The sequence below is a fragment of the Vigna umbellata genome, chromosome 5 (genome assembly GCF_029865625.1).
Source record: "Vigna umbellata cultivar VRB3 chromosome 5, Vumbellata_1.0, whole genome shotgun sequence".
Taxonomy (NCBI): domain Eukaryota; kingdom Viridiplantae; phylum Streptophyta; class Magnoliopsida; order Fabales; family Fabaceae; genus Vigna; species Vigna umbellata.
Genome location: NC_142169.1, coordinates 37,843,145 through 37,857,323, shown reverse-complemented (window position 1 = coordinate 37,857,323; position 14,179 = coordinate 37,843,145). Strand labels below are relative to the sequence as shown.

Here is a 14,179-nt window from a genome sequence, read left to right as displayed (position 1 = left end):
GGGTTTGATATTATGGAATGAATATGTTGTTGGGGTTAGATTTCACCTAGTTTACTCTCATGTATATACGAACTCTACTATTTCATCAATGTCAATGTCACTATCTAAACTACTTAAAACCCAATTCCTCAGCGAAGAAAGCTTGTCCTTAATTATTAGTTCATATGATTACTAGCATTCCTAATAATTAATTTTGAAGAACAGAAGCTTAAGACAACCAGAACTCATACTCCCATTCCTGAGCAATACTCCTTCTAGGAATAATTTTCCAGATCATGAATTGTAAGATTCCTTCCAGTACTCATGCAAATCATACATCATGCTAAAGAATGAGTTAAACAAAGCAAGCATTACGCGAAGAAGAATTATCCTAACAATTAATGACAGAAGCATATATAATCAAGAATCAATTCAATGCATGAGAGTTTACAAAGGTTACATCATTCTCCAACAACAAATAGAGTTTAGTTCACCATTGACATGGTGAAACTAGATGAACAATAGAAAAAGAATGAAAGATAAAACCCTAGAAATTGAAGATAGGAGCTTCCGCATCCAAATCTGCCTCCAAGGGATCAAAGAGTGTGTTTCTGTGCCTATTATGTCCAAAGATGTGAGCCCGAGGACGTCCAAGTCCTTAAATAGAACATAAAAATAACAGAAAAAGGGTCCAAGCCCCCAATACTAGTGCTCAGCGCCCCACTTAGGGCACCCAGGTGGTGTGTGGGTCAGAATTGACGCTCAGGGTCAACTCAGAGGGAAAGAAGGCGTGGTACGACTCAAGGAAAATGGCAGCCAAGCGTGAAATAATGTACTTTGGCGCTTAGGGTGCCTAAAGTGGTGCTCAGCGCTGCTGCGATCTTCCTTTCTGATGCTTTTTCAGTTCTTCTTGAGTTCCAACTCCTTACTACTTCAACTCTTCTTCCAAGTCATCTCAATTCCTGTTGAAATCTAGCACAAAACCATTAAATTCACCTTCAACTCTCTTATTGATTAAAACGATGATTCCAAGTTAGCTTCTAAGTCAAAAAGGGTGTTTTTAGTATCAAAATTAAGTATCAAATAACGGTAACTTCAACCGTTATCACAACCCCAAACTTAGAACTTTGCTTGTCCTCAAGCAAACAAAATGTAACTTAGATTTCAACTAATCAATACAATGGTTCCACACATTTCAAAACTTTTTCTTTCAAGATAAGTAATTGCTCATATCAGCTTATTATAGAGCATATCAGTCAAGATGAATAAATGCCTTGATTCAATTAAGCTCATTGTGGTGCTCACCTAATCACAGAATATTCAACAAATGTTATTCTCATGAATGATCAACGAAGAAAAGATGTAATCATACATACATGGAACTACTCCTCACTAAGAAAAAGTGTTTCTCTCAAACACACAGGTGTATATAGAGGTGACTCATTCACTCTACTATCACAATGTCACATAAATCAACTTTGCTTTTCATTTAACCACAATCAATCAAACTCACAAGCAAGTATCATCACAAGGGCTTTTCTATGGCTTGTAATGTGGTTGGGCTAAGAAGAAAATTGGTTTTTCCATATCACAAAATCCTTGAGTTAAGAGAGTCATTCATAATTTCATCATTTAAACACAATCTCTCTTTTCAATCAACCATTCTCACTTCTTCCCAACTTTCCCTTGCATTGAGCTTTTCTTTTTCTTTCTTATCTTTTCTTTTTATTTTTCTTTTTCTTTTTCATTTGCTCAACACTTAGCTCAATGCTCATTCTCTTTTTCCCCTTTTAGATTTCCCAACAACCCCAAACTTGAACCTTTATCAATACCACACAAATATTCTCAACTTAACTCAAGGTAAAGATTTTCAAAAAGGGTTTTCTTTCATGATTTAAAGCTAAAGGTTCAAAGGATAGAACAAATTATGCTCTCTTTTATTGCGTTAAAATCATGCATTGGATAAAAAGGGGTAACAATAGATAGCCTTGATCATATGACACATGCAAGCAAGTGATTCAATCATAGAAACATGGGCAAAGTCATTCATCCTTTCAAAGTAATAGCAATCATTCACAAAAACTCTGGAGTCCAATCCTCACACAGGTTAATTTCAAGTTCCAACATTTAGATAAACATCCTGCTTAGTATCATAATCACCAGTTAACATCATGCATCTGTTTCACAATATTTGTGAGCAACCACCTGTATATCAGCATCTCAAACATCATCTCAACATCAATCAATATATCAAAGCATCATAAATCAATACTCATCACACACAACATATCATCATCAAACCATTGCATCAGAGATAAGTTTTAAGCCAAGTACATCATAACCTATTGTAAATAACATAAAGATGAACATAAATTAAAAAGATAAGTTTAGAAAGCTGGGTTGCCTTCCAGTAAGCGCTTCTTTAACGTCACTAGCTTGACCCAATAAAGCTCAAGTTTGATTTTCAATGTTGATGTGCTTCTTCCTTTCATGACACCAACATAATCTCAGCATCTTTCTAGTCATCAACTTGACTCTCCTAGAGTAAGGATCCTCAATCTCAAGAACTCCATTTGCCTTTATATCCTTGATAACCCATAACCTATTCTTGAATTTCACTGGTTTGCCAAGGTAGGGAATTATTTTCCATTATAGAGTCATGGTGAACGAGTTTTTCTTCCTTATCTCCATCATCTTCCTTCAGCCTTGGAAAGCAATAACTATGATTCCTCTTGACCGTCTTGGCAGCTTTATCAGGTAGACTAGTCACTGATAGAACTTCTTCTTTAGCTTTAAGACTAGTCTTTGTTACTTGTATTAGCTTCCCCGCTTCAAAGATGTTGAAGGTTACCTCTTCATCTTGGTCTTTCAACGTTATAACTCCATCATCCACCTGAATGACAACTTTAGCTTTCTTCATGAATGGCCTTCCAAGGATGAGCGGTACCTCTACATTTTCCTTCATCTCCATCACTACAAAGTCCACTAGAAATTTGAGTTTATCAATTTTCACCACCACGTCTTCTACTACACCATAAGGATGCTTAATGGACTTGTCTGCCATTTGCAAGATGTCTTTTGTAGGTTTGACCTACAGACCACCAATCTTCTTGAGCATAAATAAAGGCATTAGATTGATACTAGCTCCTAAGTCAACTAGAGCCTTCCCTATATCATGATTCCTAATGGTGCAAGGGATGGTGAAACTCCCTAGATCTTTGAATTTTGGAGGTAGCGTCTTCTGCAATATGGCGATGCAATTACCCTACACATCAATGGTTTCCTCATCTATATATCTCTTCTTTTTGAGGAATCTCTTCAGATATTGTGCATACACAGGAACTTGTTGCAATGCTTCAGCCAAAGGAATTTTAATCTCCAATTTCTTGAAGATTTCTTTAAAACACCCTAATTGCTTCTCCTTTTCTTTTCTACTACTCTCAATAGGGTAAGAAAGAATCTTTTCAACTTTTTCAATTTTTTTTCTCTCCCCTCTTCTTTTCTTTCCTTTTTCTCTCAACCTCACCTATTTTCTCTTCTTCTTCTTCTTCTAACTCAACTCTTTCTTTTTTATCCTTTTCTCTCTCATCACTTATGATCACAATAGATTTACATTCTTACTTAGGGTTAACCTCAGTATTATCCCAAATTGCCTCTCAAATTTATCCTCCAACTTCTTGGCCAATTGGTCCACCTGCATCTCCAAATTTCTTATAGCAGCTTCAGTGCTCTTGTGGTTGGAGATAGTTACCTGCATAAATTGTTGAAAAGTTTCTTCAAGCTTTGAAGTTTTGTTAGGTAATGCAGATATTTGTTGCCATTGTGATTGTTATTGCGGTGGTCTATTAAATTGTCCTGCTTCCCAGATTGCCCAAATTGACCTTGACCCATACTTGGGTGAGGTTTCCACCCTTGGTTGAAATTACCTTGGCGGAATTGATTACCCATATAGTTGACATCTTCTTCGGCCTCCACTGGAAAAGCACATTGACCATTGGTATGATCACCACCACATAGTTCACAGAGTTTCTGTGAAACTTGTGAAACATTCTGCAGCTCCTTTGGCAATTGAGAGAGTTTCTTCATCAAATTCTCCAATTGTTGAGTGATAATCTTATTCTATGCAAGCAGAGCATCTTGAGATTGTAATTGTAGGACTCCCTTCTACTGAGGTGGAGCTCCTTTTTCATTATGCATCTCATTGTCATTAGTAGCCATGTTGTCAATTAATTCATAGGCTTCCTTTAGAGTCTTGCACTTGATATTACCTCCAGCTGAGGCATCTAGCATCAATTTGGTTTGTGAACCAAGACCTCCAAGGAAAAGAATGACTATTGTGGCTTCATCAAAGCCATGCATGGGCGTCTTTCTCAACAAGTTCTTATATCTATCCCATGCTTCACCTAAAGTCTCTTCCATGCCCTGCTTGAAAGAAGAAATTTCCTGCTTACCTTTGTTGATTTTCGACTGTGGGAAGTATTTGTTCAAGAACTTTGCAAACACATCTTCCCATTCAGTAAAGCTATCTTTTGGGAAAGAATTCAACCACAACTTAGCATTGTCTCCCAATGAGAAAGGAAACAAACTAAGTCTTATAGCGTCATCTGGCACTCCATTGATCTTCATAGTGTTGCAAATCTCATTGAAAGTGGTCAAATGCTCATATGGACTTTCATGAGACAGTCCATTAAATTGGTTGTTCTTCACCAATTGTATCAATGCAGGCTTTACCTCCATGTTTGCAACATTGACCCTCAGCCTTGCAATGCTATTAAAATGATGAAGGCCAACAACTGTTGTGTAATCTGCCAGAGTGTGTCTGCCATTATTTTCTCCAGCCATTTCTTCAGTGCTTGGTCAGATCTTTGTGGTGAAGGTTGTAAAAGTGTCTCTGGAAAAGGGAACAATTCCCTAGATGTTCAAGTTCTCCTCCTCCTTCTACTCTCGTCCAATCTTTCAAGAAGAGGTTCTAAGGTTTTCTTGTTTCTAGTATGAATTGTATCCTGCATACACAAGAAAACAAAATCCTAGAAAACACTATTAGAACAAAACAAAACTAAACTAAAATAAATAAAAAATCAAGTCAAAGCTAATCAATAATCACACAAATAGAATACTTAAACCATGAGTCCATGGCAACGGCGCCAAAAACTTGTTAAGACTCCAATAAGTGTACCGAATCGTATCAAGTAATAAACATGGTAAGACCAAGTATCTTTTCCCTAGAGACTCACGGCCTAAACAATTATGTGATTTCTTGATTAAATAAAACTTGAAAATAAACTCTTTTGGGTTTACAATGCAAATATCGAAAAGTAAATATGCATGCAATTTGATCAATTGGACAAAAGTGCAAAGATGAACGAATTTGATATTGTGGAATGAATATGTTGTTGTGGTTAGATTTCCCCTAGTTTACTCTCATGTATATACGAATTCTACTTCTTCATTAATGTCAATGTCACTATCTAAACTACTTAAAACCCGATTCCTCGGCAAAGAATGCCTATCCTTAATCATTAGTTCATACGATTCCTAGCATTCCTAATAATTAATTTTGAAGAACAAAAGCTTAAGACAACCATAACTCGTACCCTCATTCCTGAGAAATACTGCTTCTGGGAATAATGCTCCAGATCATGAATTGTAAGATATCTTCCGGTACTCATGCAAATCATACATCATGCTAAAGAATGAGTTAAACAAAGCAACCATTACGCGAAGAAGAATTACCCTAACAATTAATGAAAGAAGCATATATAATCAAGAATCAATTCAATACATGAGAGTTTACAAAGGTTACATCATTCCCCAACAACAAATAGAGTTTAGTTCACCGTTGACATGGTGAAACTAGATGAACAATGGAAAAAGAATGAAAGATAAAACCCTAGAAATTGAAGATAAGAGCTTCTACATCCAAATCTGCCTCCAAGGGATCAAAGAGTGTGTTTTTGTGCCTATTACGTCCAAAGATGTGAACCCTAGGACGTCTAAGTCCTTAAATAGAACATAAAAATAACAAAAAATGAGTCCAAGTCCACAAGACTGGTGCTCAACGCCCCACTTAGGGCACCCAGGCAGTGTGCGGGTCAGAACTGACGCTCAAGGTCAGCTCAAAGGGCAAGCAGGCATGGTGCGACTCGAGGAAGTTGCGCTCAACGCCCCTGAAAAGGGCACCCAGTTGCAAGCCAGGGGTATCCTGCGCTAAGGGCTCTAGAAAATGGCAGCCAAGCGTGAAACAATGTACTCTGGCGCTTAAGGCCCCTAAAGTGGCGCTCAACGCTGTTGCGATCCTCCTTTCTGATGCTTTTTCAGTTCTTCCTGAGTTCCAACTCCTTACTACTTCAACTCTTCTTCCACATCATCTCAATTCCTGTTGAAATCTAGCACAAAACCATTAAATTCACCTTCAACTCTCTTATTCATCGTAATGATCGTTCCAATCTAGTTTCTAAGTCAAAAAGGGTGTTTTTAGTGTCAAAATTAAGTATTACCTAACGGTAAATTCAACTGTTATCAGTCGTATTCTCAATCAACTCATAAGCTTCATCTCGAGTCTTGTTCTTGATGTTACCTCCAACTCAGGCATCCAACATCAATTTAGTCTGTGATTTTAATCGTTCAAGAAAAAGAATGACTATTATAAGTTCATCAAATCCATGAGTAGGAGTTTTCCACAATAGGCCTTTGAATCTATCCTATGCTTGACCTAGGGTTTCGTCCATGCCCTGCTAGAAAGAAGAGATTTCTTGCTTCCCTTTCTTTATCTTGGATTGAGGGAAGTACTTGTTCAGAAACTTAGCCACCACATCTTCCTACTTAGTGAAGTTATTCTCTATGAATGAATTTAGCCACATCTTAGCATTTCCTCCCAAAGAGAAAGGAAACAAGTTAAGTTTGATAGCTTTATCTGGCACACCATTAATCTTCACTGTATTGCATATTTCATTGAAAGATGTCAGATGTTCATATGGATTTTCATGAGCTAAGCCATTAAACTGATGACTTTGTACCAAGTGAATGAGAGCAGACTTCATCTCCATGCTTGCGGCATTAACCCTTGGCCTTGCAATGCTATTAAAATGAAGAGGACCTATGACTGTTGCATAATCTGTCAGGGTACGTCTATGATTCTGATTGTCAGCCATATCTTCTGTCTCCTGATCTGATAATGTGAAAGGTCGTTGAAGAGTCTTAGGAGAAGGAAAAAGTTCTCTAGAAATCCTTTTCCTCCTTCTTCTTCTACTATTTTCCAAACTTGTAAGAAGAGGTTCAGGTAGTTTTGTGCTCCTAACACTAAAGAATACTACACTAGGCACAAGATTAGCCCAAACAAAAATAAAAAATAAAATAAAAAATAAAGAAAAAGTCTAAACAAATTAAGAATCACACAAAAGTATAGTATGACCACAAGTCCCCGGCAACGGCGCCAAAAACTTGTTAACTCATTGGCAAGTGTACCAAATCGTATCAAGTAATATAAATTGGTAAGACCATCATGAATGTTTATCTGGTTTAATATTCTGGATAGTTTGTTATATCTGATAAACACTTATTTCATTCAATATTATCCTTTAGCACATATCATCGTTAGACGTTATATCTTATGATAATATTTTGTTGAGTATTGTTTGTTAAACTTCAAAAACTCGAGTTGTAAGACAATCCAGTCTGTCTAGACGATCTTGTCTTAACAATTCATGTCATACCATCATGAATTTCATCACAAAACCTTAATAACACATATAAACTCTTTCTATGCATTCAACATATCAACAAGTAGTTCAAAATCTCGTTGTCGCAACATATTAAACACCACATCAAAACAAACAATAACCAATGTTAGCTTCCCTTACTTTTCAAACTTAAGTTCTCACAAGATAAAGAATGTAACACCCCTTTCAAGATCTCATTTGTAATTTGTAAAACATCCACTAACTTAAAGAAATATAACCTCTAATATCATCACTAAATAGTGACAAAAAAAACTTTTATTTATTGAACATAATTCAAATGATAACCAATCCAAAACCATAATAAAACTTTCAACTATTACAACTTAAAAAAACATTATTCTAAACTTAAATAAATAAAAAAATCCCAAAAATATTCAACACCTCTTAATATATGTATGTGTATAATTGGTTATAGATCTTACTAACTAATGTTGTAATAAGTGTTGTAATACCAATTCTTTATTATATATATATATATATATATATATATATATATATATATATATATATATTCAATGTTTTGATTGAGAAAAAGGTTTTTACAGGGACTTACATCTTATCTTTTTTTTGGACTCTTTGCAGCTATTGAATGGATGAAGGGAAAATAAATGGGGAAAGCAAATGGAGGAAGGAGAAAGTTTTGTCAATAAAAACTCCTGATGACTTGTAGCTTTCAAAAGGTGAAAAAGTCTTGATGTCTAAAAGTTCCACGTTAGTATCATTAATTAAGTTCCACGTTATTTCTAAAAGTTTTGTCAATAATATATATTTTAACAATATATATATATATATATTAATTAAGTTCCACGTTACTATCATTAACTAAACTTTAATTTTTATTTATTTAGAGGCTAACATGATGCTTCACTTAATAATATAATATTAAAAGTAATGTTTGAATATTTATGTGTACTCTATGTACTGCTATACTTATGCCTGGTATAATATGCATTATTTTTTTTATAGATATTACTACACGAAAAGGACTCGAGTGCCAAAGATGTAGATGGGAATGTTATGCCCCTATTGTTATATTTGGCTCATGAGAAGAGACCTCAAGTTGCACATAACTTCAAAGCTGGAGCCATGAATTCATTGGTATTGTATATACCTTTCATGCGTTAACATTTATGGTAAGGTTTGTGCATGATGCTGTGAAATTAATCATTGGTTGTATTATGTGTTCTTGGTCCTAAATGCATATAAGAGTGTCATCAATGATTAGCAACGGGGAAATTATCCTTAATGTAGATTGTGACATGTGCATGCCTTTGTTGGATGGCTTTGTCTTCTGCTGATGGTTCAAAAGAGTGCTTCCTATGATTTTGTAGTTGGTGGCCAAAAGGGTTGGAGTGTTCCCAATGATCCCAGTTTCAATCCTTTCAATCAATGGGCAGAAAAGAGCCGTTTTCAAGTTGGAGACTCCCTTGGTGAGCTTTCTTCATTCAATCTATGCTTCCTATTTACACAGTTTAACCAGTTTAACGTTTCACTTTAGATCATCTAATTGATATACTTCTACTTTGACTTTGGTTAACGATTCTTATATTCTTTTGTCTCAAATCAACCTTTTCAATATATATATATATATATATATATATATATATATATATATATATATATATATATATATATAACTTTCATAATCTGATATACATTGCCAAAATCAGTTTACAAAACCAGTATTGCTTTTCACACATTCACACAAGTATTGTTCTCACAACTTGAAAGATTTAAAGCCCTGAGTATAATTATATATTTCTATCTTTCTGAGCAAAATCTCATCATCAACACTAGTTATTAAACTTTTAAATATATGGCTATTGTAGTGTTCAACTACCAATCTGGCCAAGACTCAGTGTTGTATGTAAGAGTGAAGACTATGTGAGCTGCAACACCGATTCACCTTATGCAAAATTCTCTTATGGCTACACAGTCTTTAAGCTAGATAAATCAGGGCCTCACTTTTTCATAAGTGGAAGCAAAGACAACTGCCTGAAAAATGAGAAGTTAACAGTGATTGTGCTTGCTGAAAGGAACAAAAACAACAACCAAAGCACCAATGCTTCTCCACTTTCATCACAATCATCATCTTCATCGCCACCACCTAGTACCGGGCAAGAGGGTCAATCTCCAACTTCAGACACAAACCAAACACCAAGCCCTGTCAGTGAACCTCCACCTCCCAATATTATTGCTTCAGCCTGTCTCTTTTGCTGGCTCTGTGATCATGCTTTTATCTTTCTAAGAATTTATGAGTGGTTGAGTAATGATTTTGTTTTTTTTATTCTTTTCCATACAATTCTTTTATATTTTTTTTTTCATTTTTCTGTTCTTTGTTTCCTATGCTTTGAGTTAACTACTGAACTTGATGGCCTTTGGTTCAAAGTGGGATGATGTTTGATATTTATTTGTGAAGATTGAATAATAATAATAATCTTTTTTGAAAACTATTTTAACAAACGTCCCTCTTATATAAAATCCATTATGTAGGACAATGTAATATTCAAATAATGTATTAAATATTATTTTATTTTCTTTAAATATAAATGTATTATTATTTTTTTAAAAAAATTATTTTCCGGCGGTTTTGGAAAACCCTGATAATTATCGGCGGTTTTGGAAAACCCCTGGTAATTACCGGCGGTTTCGGAAAACCCCTGGTAATTACCGGCGGTTTCGGAAAACCCCTGGTAATTACCTGCGGTTTCCGAAAACCCCTGGTAATTACCGGCGGTTTTGAAAACCCCCAAAAATTGCAGCGGTTTTCATAAAACCGCCGGTCATTGTGACGTTGTTTTTCCAGTGGTTTTAGGAACCGCGGGAAATATATTTAGCAGGGTTTAAAACCCCTGGTAACGTGAAAAAAAAACCCTAGTAAAATTAGAAATTTTGTAGTGTAAGAATAATTAATTAATATAGAATTTTGAATTTTAACCTCAATGAATGTTATATCGAACGATGTTGTACCGTTTCTCTTTATTATTAACCATTTGACTTTCATTTCATATTATTAAAAATTAAAATATAATTAAGTATATAAAAAAGCTTGAATTAAAATAGAAAATAAAGAAAAAAAAAGAATATTTTATGTTTAGAAAACAATTGTAGGCATAAAAGACAGAGAAAAATATTTTTGTCTCTATAAAATCTGTTATATGAATTTATATTATTTTAATTATTCAATATTTCAATACAAATGTAGTGAAATCAATTATCATTAGTTATATCTTAAAGAGTTCCCTTCGGACACTTATTAGCATTCTCAACTACTTATTTAAGAAAATATAATAAAAAATTAAATTAATATAACTACTCATTAATTATATCTAAGAGAAATAATAACAATAAATTGTAGATTTTTATTAAATTGAGTACAAATTAGAGATAATTCTTCGTTCAATAAAAGTTTAAAGAAATGAGAAGAGACAAGAGGTTTGAGGTAGGGATGACAAATAAACTCTCTCAAAGGTATTTTTTAAACTCTTTTTTGTTTTGATGGGAAATTCTCACATTGTTTAAGTATGAGTATTAATATGTTTAATATTCTACTTTTTCAATTTGGTATAGGGATGAGGACGAGGACGAGGACGAGGACGAGGACGAGGACGAGGACGAGGATGAGGATGAGGATGAGGATGTACATATTGGTCCCGTCATAATACACATTTCTGTCTTATTTTTGTTTCCGTTTAAATTATTAAAATACCTATTGTTCTGTATGAAATATATAGTGGCCATTTATGGGCAGTTATCAGGTATTGATGGGTTAGGTTGCCGCCTTACAATATGGTATTAATAATTGATTATTGGGAGACCTCTTTATGAAACATATCTTATTTGAGCGTTGGAGTGTCTTCTGCAGGTGAAAAACCCATCAGAGTATATTGCATTCTCGGAGAGAATTGGACGATCGAAAGAGAGTAGAGCAAGGAAGGATAACCAACCTTCGAACCAATTCAATTGGCGCCCACCATGGGGCTGAGCGGCATCCCCACGAAACCACAAAGAACCAGACGCACGCTCGGTCTCGAAATCGCTATTCTTGGTCAATGCGAGGTTTTGCATCAGTATCAAAAAATTCCATAATAATTTCTAAAGGCATGTCTTTTGTTTTGAGAAAGTTCAGACCTACGCTCAACCTTTTCAAGTTCCAATGACTTTCCATTATAATTTATAAATTATAATATTTTGAAACATTTACTTCATTTTTTTTAATTCATATTTTTGTGAGTAAAAATATCTTACACCGAAACGTTCAGACCTACGTTCAACCTTTTGAGGGTTCCAATAACTTTTCATTATAATTTATAAATTATAATATATTAAAGCGTTTACTTCATTTTGTTTAACTCATATTTTTGTGAGTAAATATATCCTACATAGGAAGGTTCAGACATACGCTCACCCTTGTCAGGTTCCAATGATTTTTCATTATAATTTATAAATTATAATATATTGAAGTTTTTACTTCATCTTGTTTAACTCATATTTTTGTGAGTAAAAATATTCTACACAGGAAGGTTCAGACCTACGTTCAACCTTGTTAGATTCTAATGACTTTTCGTTATAATTTATAAATTATAATATATTGAAGTGTTTACTTCATTTTGTTTAACTCATATTTTTGTGAGTAAAACTATCATGCACAGGAAAGTTAAGACCTACGTTCAACCTTGTCAGGTTTCAATGACTTTTCATTATAATTTATAAATGATAATATATTGAAGCTGTTGAATATAGTGAAAAACTATATTTGGATTAATCTCCCTTGTGTTAAATACACACATAGGGTTCTCTATTTATAATAGAAGAAATATGGGCTAAGCCCAAAATACAAATGAGAAATAATAACAAACTAACTAAAAGATAAAAGATATAATATATCTAACACTCCCCCTCAAGCTAGAGCATAAAAATTGTATGAACTAAGCTTGAAATAGATGAACTCAGTGTTGAACTAGATGATTTGTCTTCAAGAGTGCAAGGCAAAGATGGACTAACAACAGCTTGTGAAACTTCAACTTCAAAAGTGGATGAAGGAAAGCAGTGATGGACAATGACAATCTGCAAGGACTGATTCCCAATCAATGATGGATGAGTGACGGGATCAACAGTGGTAGCTGAAAGCTAAGAGCTACAAAACTGCAGGGACTACACTAAATACTCATCAATGATGGATGGGTGACGGGATCAACAGTAGTAGCTGAAATCTACAAAACTGTAGGGACTACACCCATATTTATGTGACTTGCAGTGTCTTGGAAACGTACTCCCCCTTAGTGTGAAGGGCGGAAATGTGAAATATCATAGTTGCTGGACCACTAAAACAAAACCAAATATTAAGCTACAATGCTGAAACAAAGGCATCAAAGATCCAAAGATATGTTGGAGGTCCAAAATTCTTTGTTGGACAACTCCCAAGTGGTGATACTTAGCAGTGTATCACAAGAAGATCGGGCTAAACTCTAGCCCAAGAAGAACTGATGCAGTTGCGTCTGTCTGAGGCGATAGTGACTACAGCGGCGATTGACTGCTATAAAACTGTAGGGACTAAATTGCCATCACTGACTGATGGGGCCTGTAGTGGCTGGAAGCGACAAAACTACAGGGACTGCCATCACTAACTGACGAGGTGATGGGGCCTACAGTGGTTGGAAGCATACGACGCTTGAACAGAGGCAAACAATGCCTGAACAGCAGCAAACGGCGCCTGATTAGCGAAGCGCCTGAACAGCGGCGAACGGTGGGTGCCTAGACAGCGACAAACGATGCCTCGACATCAAATTTTGAGTCGATCTTGCTCAAGATCACATTCTCAAACCTAGACTTTTCATCTCTAGCCAAATCTTTCTCCGAAGCACCCACTGCTAGAATCAACATCCTTAGCAGTGAAACAGATTTCTAGTAGAAGAAGCCATTTTAAACTTAGAGAAGAAAAGGGACTTAGGGTTCCAAAAACGTGAGGGAGAAAACCCTAGGTATGAGCCCAAGCCAACAAAACGGAGAAACAAGAACCAAAACACACTCAAGAAGCTCCGGCGAGACGATCTGCAGGGACGCGGTGAAACTGCGACACCGGGAAGGCGGCGCGTGCAGAACACGTGGCCGAGAGTGGCCGAGAAGAAGCGGCGCGTGGAGGCGCGTGGTGAGGAGTCTGGTCATCACTCCGGTGGGGTTGGCCGTCGTTCGAGGAGACGCTTAAGATCCGCTGGTCACCGGTCGAAATTGTGACGGCGGCCGGTGATGGCCAGCGATGGCGGAGTGACCTGAAAGAAGCGCTGCGTAGCGGCGCGTGACTGAGCAGCGGCTCTCGAAACCGACGTGGTTGGCCGTCGCTCGAAGAGACGGTCCAGATCCGCAGGTCACCCGTCGAAACTGTGACGGTGACCGGCGGTGGCGGCGACGGCAGCGGAAAGTGGCGGCGACAGCAGTGGCACACTGGGTCTGGACTGGTGCTG

The 14,179-nt window shown here is 36.1% G+C and overlaps 1 pseudogene across 1 annotated transcript; it reads left to right on the top strand.

Annotated features, from left to right (window-relative positions):
* Positions 1–8,630: 8,630 nt before the first annotated feature.
* Positions 8,631–10,165, top strand: LOC124838870 (early nodulin-like protein 9; annotated as a pseudogene). The gene is made up of 2 exons (XR_015779838.1): positions 8,631–9,148; positions 9,548–10,165. The product of XR_015779838.1 is annotated as an early nodulin-like protein 9 (transcript).
* Positions 10,166–14,179: the final 4,014 nt, after the last annotated feature.